Below are 8,021 nucleotides of genomic sequence, written 5' to 3' on the forward strand. Positions count from 1 at the left end.
TCAGATGATGTTTGCCTAACAGGACTGGGTGCTTGGCTCCATACGCCAACTCGCTGTGCTTAAGTCGTCCCCCGACTCTGAGCACTCCATGCTCATCCAGAAACGGTGCAAGCTGATACACCTTCGACCCAGGCTTCACTGGTTGACCTTGCTTGATCAGCTCAAGATCCTCAGCGAAACATGCGGCTTGAACGATGCGGTACAATACGTTGTCTGCTGCAAAATAGAGTTCAGCACGAGGCTCAGTGTGCTTCCACTGCAACATCCGAGTCACCATGCCCTGTGCCCTCGACCATTTATTGAATCGGAGCCACCATTCCTTATCAGATTCTCGACTACAGGTGGTGGCTGACACTCGTACTTCTACACTGGACTCATCTGTAGCTGCGGTTGAGGATGCGGTGGGCCAGTCATTGGGCTCCGTGATCCAGGTTGGTCCACCCCTCCAGAACGGACTACGGGTCTGCTGTGCACTACTCCCACGCGACGGTAAATCTGCAGGGTTGTGAAGGCCCGGGCAATGGTTCCACACAATACCGACCTTCTTCGATATCTCTTGGACTTGACTGACGCGGTTAGCCACAAATGTTTTCCATTTGTACTTGGATTACTGATCCAATGAACGGTAGTGAGACTGTCAGTCCAGCCATAGACTTGCGTGACGGTCACACGCAGCTCCTTCACCACAAACTCAACGTAGTGAGCCGCTAGACATACTGCTTGTAACTCAAAGCGGGCTAACGTGGGCGGAGACACAGGTGCCACTTTGGCCTTGGCAAATACCAAGTGCGACTGTCCATTGACGACTGCATACAAACAACATCCAAACGCTTTCTCACTGGCATCGGCGAAGGCATGAAGCGCAATCGGCGTGTCAAGATTGCAGCAAATCCAACGTGGTATGTCAATGCTCACCACTTCGGCCAACTCTCCCCACCATTGCGCACATGCGGCTGAGATGCCATCAGGCAACCTATCATCCCAGTCGCCTCCGACTTTCCAGGCTTGCTGTAGCAGTATCTTTCCCGGCACAACTGCCGGTGCTGCTAGACCTAGCGGATCAAACACTGATGCAACACACTTGAGGAGGGATCGCCGGGTCCAAACAGACGGCCTATCGGACTCGCCTAGCGCTGCTATGCTGAGCAAGTCATCACTGGTTTTCCATTTCAGACCGAGGACTTTATCTCCGGCCTCTGGATCGCACGGGATTTCGTTGCCTCGCCACTTGCGTAACTCCATGCCAGAATCCGTAAGCACACGCACGCTGAACTCTTGCATCTCCTTGGCTTCCGAGGCATTTGAGACACTAGAGACCAAATCGTCAACGTAGAAACTCGTGAGCAAGAGATCAATACGATCTCGCTCTTTGGGTGCAGACAACGCCCGTAGCTCCTTCAAGTGATGCTGAATCACCGCAGTAAGCATGTACGGCGAGCAGTTCACGCCAAATGGCAGTTTCGTTAGCCTCCAGGTTAACAGTTCATCGCTGTCGCTTCGACCGGGCCACAAGAAACGCAGGTACGGACGGTCTTCGGGATTAACCGCGACCATGAAAAAAACCTTGCGGATGTCCGCTTGCAGCGCGCTCTTATATTCACGGAACCGTAATAGCATACCTGCGAGACTCGGCAATAGCGACGGTCCAGGGTCAACCATGCCGTTCAACGACTTGCCATCTGGAGCCGTCGCCGAGGCATTGAACACCACTCTTAACTTCGTGGTTGCAGCGTGCTCGCGGAATACACCATGATGCGGTACATAGTACCCGGCATTGCTCTCACATGGCTCCAGCTCAATTGCTCCAAGCTCGCGGTACTCCCGGATCAGCACACCATCATAGAGCGCACGCTTCCCATTCCTCTTCAGCTTTTCAAGAAGCCGCGTTGCGATGACTCTAGCTTGAGCAAAGTTATCCGTTGGGCGACGCTCATTTCACCACAAGAGACCCACTTGGTACCCGCTGCCCTGGCGACATAGCGGGAACGATGGCAGGTGCTGATGTTGTTCTGGAGGTTCATCCAACTGCCATAGTTGTTCAATTTGGGCTGTGACACATGACACGGTCACCGGCTGACTGTTTCGACTTGGTGCAGACGCTGGACCAGATAATACATTACCTATCTCTGTGTTCCACACCGTCTCACCATTAACTTCCTTCTTGCTGTGCAGTACCGCGTTTATATAGTCTGCACCAATCAGCAAATGTATTTCGTCTGATGTCCCTTGTTGAGGCTTGTCACTCAGCTCTACTCCCCAACTGTGCCACTGCGCAATGGTCTGCGGACTTGCGCACTTCAAGTCCAGCTCAAGCGTTGGTTTCACGAACGCGCATACCCGAATGCTAGCGGAGCTACCCTGGATCGTGATGGCGTACTTATCCATGCGCTGTTGGGTTGGTTCCGCGCCGAACGGCTTCACCTCTACATTTTCAACCCCAACGTGTTCTGCATCGATTGCTGACACCAACGCTGCAGTCACGAATGACGCCTCAGCACCCGAGTCCAGGAACACGCGAACCTTCGCGTTTCGAGTTCTTCCCTCAACTCGTGCCACTCCGGTCATCAGCCGCACACTTGGCGAGTGTAGACAGCACGACCCAACATTCTTCTCCGTAACTATCTCAGTCGGTTTCTCCCGGCTGTAACCTGCTCTATCCAACACATCATGTATTAGCAGGTGGTGTTTCCTCTGGCATTTCGTGCATCTCGGGCCTGACCGACATTCTCTGGCCATATGGCCATACTTAAGGCAGTTCCAGCAGAGTCTCTCTCGCTGCAGAAAACCCTTTCTCCCTTCCTGTGGCAGCGACTTTAGCTGCTTCTCTGCATCTGCGACCGATATCGCCATGCACTGTGCCGACGCCGTGGGCCTTGGCACGGATCGTTCTACTGGCTTCCTGGCAGTATCACCCTGTCGTCCGTGCGCGACCTGGTAAGACGCGCCGTGCTCCTGTACCTGGCGCAGTGACATCCCGTAGCACTGTCGTTCGACCAGGTACGTCTTCATCTCAGGTCCGCATTGCTCCAAGATTACCTGCTTTGCCATTGCTTGCAGCACCGGGGACATTTTACCTATATCGGCGCTATACTTGGTGTCCACCTCGCCATCTTCTGTCATAGCGAGTGTGGCCCACACCTCTACCTCTCGGCAAACACGGACAACGTATTGATGAAACGACTCATCTGACCGCTGCTTTCCTGTCAGCAATGTCTTCCACGCTTTATCCGGAGTCTTTCCGAGCGAGGCAAGCAACTCTCGCTTTGCTTCCTCGTAATTGTTGCATCCAATACATATCCTCTCCGCTTTGCTACCCGATAGCGCGATGCGCAGTCGCAGCAGCCATTCGCTTTCTTTGAACTCGTTCTTGGAACAGATGTCCTCGAACAGGTCAAGATAACGCTCCAATGGCTGCGTTCCATCATATGAGGGGATTTTCATCAACGGTTGACGCCCACCGCTGTGACTGGGAGATTCCTCTGTACCTCCCATCGCGGCGTTACCCTCACCCTCATGCGCATTGGCGATGCGCTCGTTAATCTCCTTTAGTGTTTTGGCAAACTCGGTGCGGAGCGCCTCCTCTCGCCGTCTGGCACTGCGATCCTCACGCTCCGCGTACTGTTGGAGCCTCTGCTCCACATGTACCTTCAACAACTCGCCTTCTAATCCTAACCGCTCTCCATTGTCGATAAAGCTGGCTTCCAAATTGTTCCATAGTTCCTCTGCCATGCTCGCTCCGTATCCTGGCGTGGTGGGTCGCCAAATGTTGTGAACCCTCTAAGATTCTCTAAATTGTCAGGATCGTACGACCACACGGCACGAGGACAACACTTTTCCTTTAGACAGTATATTTCACTTCATCGAATAATTAACAATGAACACTAGTAATACCAGCTATTTATAGCATGCAAAAACAGCGTACATGCAAAAAACATACGCATATAAAACTGGACATAACAGCGTATACAGCAAAACGCACACAACGCATATAGCGTATGCCATGCAGCAACATCAGCGGTACGGCGGAGTCGAAATACAACATTTCAACGAATACAATGCCATAAGCGCGAAGGCCTTTCCCAATTGAGAACTGGTGGTTTACAACAGTTGTTTGTAGGCGGAGAAGAGCTGCAGTCCAGTGAGAGCACTAGTACCCAGGGTGACCCTCTCGCAATGTATATGTATGCGCTGGGCACTATCCCACTGATCAACGATGTGTCGACCGTCGACACCTTGCAGGCATGGTACGCCGATTACTCTGCAGCTGGAGGCAAGTGGAATGCCGTGAAGGAGTGGTGGACTGGTGGATGAAGCTCGAGTCTCGCGGACCCGACTATGGCTACGTCACCAACGCCGAGAAGTCAGTTCTTCTAGTGAAGCCCGGCAAGATGGAGGAGGCCAAGGCACAGTTCACTGATACCTCCATCAAAGTTGTCAGTGATGGATACCGTCACTTGGGTACGGCACGAAGGTACGGAAGAGTTCTGTACCGAACATGTTTTTGTTTTTTTTACTAGAGCCACGTAAACCCGTCATGTGTGAGCCATGAATAAGGGGAGTGGTGGCGTGGTCTGGGATGTGGAGTCAAAGATGCAGGGAGGGTGCGCCAAGATTCAGCGAGCAGCGGAGGTTGCACAGTCACAGCCACAGGCCGTCTACACCACCTTCACGCAGGGGCTCAGGCACAAATGGAGCTTACTTGCGTGGGTGATGCCGGACATCTCTGATCAATTCTGTCCCCTGGATGACATCATCACCTCTTCTATGCTCCTATCACTGACAGATCGAGTGCCACCTGGTGAATTGGAGCGAGCTGACCTTCCATGCCGTGATAATGGTCTTGCTATCCTCGACCCCCAGACCTCAATACAGCAGCATCAGGACTCCGTTGATATCACCCAGCCGCTCGTTGAGAAGATCATGGCACAGGATCTCTCCCTTACTGACACCCTCACCGTCATGCGCTCAATCAAATCGAAGGTAAAGGTGGCAACGCACCAACTACCTGAGAGGACGACTGGAGTTGGATGATCGTCATGCCCTTGATCTTGCGGCAGAAAAGGGCGCATCCAGTTGGCTCACCTGTCGCCCATCCCGCCGGCACGGATTTGTGCTATCAAAGGGTGAGGTCCGTGATGGTATATGCCTGTGGTATGGTTGGCGCCCTGCTTGTATGGTTGGCACCCTGTGGTATGGTTGGCACTCTGCTCGTCTGCCTAGTCTATATGTATGTGGAGCTGCTTTCAACGTGACTCACAGCCTGTCATGCCCAACCGGGAGGTTTCCCCACTATACGGCATAATGCGATCCGCGATGTCACTGCCAGCTTTCTGAAGCGTATCTGCACCAATGTAAGCATCGAGCCACATCTCCAGCCCATCACAGGAGAGGTGTTTAGCCACAGGTCTGCCATGACCGAGGAAGCTGTATGGTGGGTTGTACCATGTTATCTTTCTCCTCCGCTTGTTCTTCTTCTTGGTAGGCCCACCGCCGTCGAACACTATGGCCCCTGGAAATCCGCTGGCAGATAGCGCAGCTCTGTATGCGGGTGCCGCGTTCGTGAATTCCTCCTCGTCGCACGAGATGTCGGACACCCGCCTATTGATCATTGCAGGTAGATTCCGGAGTATATTGGGCGGGTGATTCGACTTGGTGTGTATGTATCTGTGTGCGTCAATCGGTTTGCGGTATGGGTGGTAGCGGCCGCTGGCTAGATCAAAGGTGACGTCGAGGAAGTCCACTGTCCTCTGGTTGGTACTGATGGTTATTCGTAGGCCAACGTCTTTTAATAGCTTCGTGATTGCCTTGCGGATGGAGTCTGCGTCGTGTCCTGTAGTAGTCCAGAGCACGGCCAGTCCGTCGTCGTGGTACAGCCCGACACTAGCCGGATCATACATATCCGCGAGTCATTTGACCAGGAACGCTCCCACTAGTTGCCACACCTCTGCCCCATCAAAACTTCCCATCGTCACATCGAATAGGCTCTGCCTGTCTTTCTTGGCCCACACCTTGCCATTGGCAAATAGTAGCGACTTTCGTGCGTGGAGAATTACGTCGACGTCGCACTGGGGAATGGGAGTGAATTGGGCGGCGAACTCCAGAGCCGTTTGGAGTAGCTGCTCCGAGATGGACGGGTAAAACTCGACTATATCGAAGCTGACCAACGATTAAGGGTCCTTGACAGCTCCCTAGTACATGTATAATGAGGGTCAGAACCAGGACTACGACCCATACTGTTCAAATGGTCGGCCGGGGCTCTGCCAACCGTGGACATGATGGGGGTTGTGGTAAAGTGCGCTGTTTTCCCAACACAGTCAGTGCGTCCACCGCGCCTTGTTACATGCATGCTGTTAACCAACAACAAATCGTACTTACTTCGTACTTGCATGAATTATTAATTTTATAAAACCATTCACAGCCATCACCTAATTAAGTAGGAGACAACCGGCTCCAGTGGTTGTCACCTTTCATCTCTGCTCTCATTCGTACTTTTAGATTTGCCCCAAGGGTGTTCCCGACGGTTCTCCGAAAACGGCGTCACAGAACGACCATTCACAGAACGACGTTTCACCGAAAGACATTTCACAGAGTGTAAGATTTAGCGACTGTTCATTTCGCCGAAAATCAGGTTCACAGAAAACAGGTTTATCGAGAGCATGTTCACCGAATATCGGTTCACAGAATAGCAGTTCTGCCGAATAGCAGCTTCACTGAAAAAAGGTCGCTGATGACATCGATATAATTATATCGCATTCGAATCCTCTAAAGAATAGCGGTTTCACCACATAACAATTTCACCGAAAACATGCCCCTTCTTCCAGCGACTCTGATATCGAATTTGAGTCCTTTTACTTGTGAAACAAGCCCTTGCTTTCATTCCACTGGGAGACGTTGCGCATTACTTTGAGTCACTGGAAGCCGACTTTCCTCCCGAGGCGGAGGAAGTATTAACGTACTTTGAAACTTTCTACATAGGCAGTCTAGGAGCTAATGGGACCAGAAACACGCCTTTGTTCCGGCATTAGTGGTGGAACGCGCACACAAGAACGGCTAATGGAGAACACAGAACGAACAAATCCAGGAAAGTTGGCATCGCCGATTTTCAGCTGAAGTAAACTGCCATCATCCGACATTGTGGAAGCTGATCGAGAACATAAGGAGCAAGCAACGAAGCACTGAAGAAAATCTGGGAAGAATGCATGCTGGGCAAGATGGGCCAACAAGGAAGGAGCGGTACAGGAAGGTTGATCAGCGCCTGCGCACTGCAGTGACCACATTTGAGCAATGCCCGCCACTGGAGTTTTTGCGTGGTATTGCCCATAATCTGGCTTTCTTTGTGGAGCCGTGATGTGATTATTTCCTCAAATTGCACCACAAGACTTAGTCTTCTTCTCCAATGTTGTTTTGGATTTTATTTCATTGTGTTAGTTTTAGCCGATAAGTGAGGCTTGCCGCTTGAGTACCTTTCACTACACATTTTATAAGCGGCCATGATTTTGGGTCAATTATAAGTAATTTTCGGTGAACTGTCCATTCGGTGAAAAAATGCGTCTGTAAACCGGGATTCGACGAAACAGAATTCTGCGAATGAAAATTCGGTGAATAGATATTTCGGTGAATCTGCAGTGGCGGTGAACTGTCATTCTGTGAAATGTCTTACCGTGAAACGTCTTTCTGTGAATGGTCGTTCTGTGAACACGTTTTCGGTGAACGGTCGTAGATCCATGATGCTGTCATTAACGCTTTGCACTGCCGCCAGTCACAACTTTTAGATTTGCCCCATTTACTCTTTGCTTTGTGAGTATATAAACCAATACACATGGAAAGTTGGGTGTGGTCCTCGAACGAGTGCTCAATGCCCTGGGGTGCAGAGCTTCATTCAAAAAGAATAGAATGGGATACGGAGCTTGGGTTGGCTGTGACTCAGAGTTTCACGCCTGTGGCGGTCATCAGACAGCAATGATTACAAAATGCCAAAGCTGGCTGATAAGTTCGATAGTGATAACATCGGACTCTACCGC

The sequence above is a fragment of the Sycon ciliatum genome, unplaced genomic scaffold (genome assembly GCF_964019385.1).
Source record: "Sycon ciliatum unplaced genomic scaffold, ocSycCili1.1 SCAFFOLD_162, whole genome shotgun sequence".
NCBI lineage: Eukaryota > Metazoa > Porifera > Calcarea > Leucosolenida > Sycettidae > Sycon > Sycon ciliatum.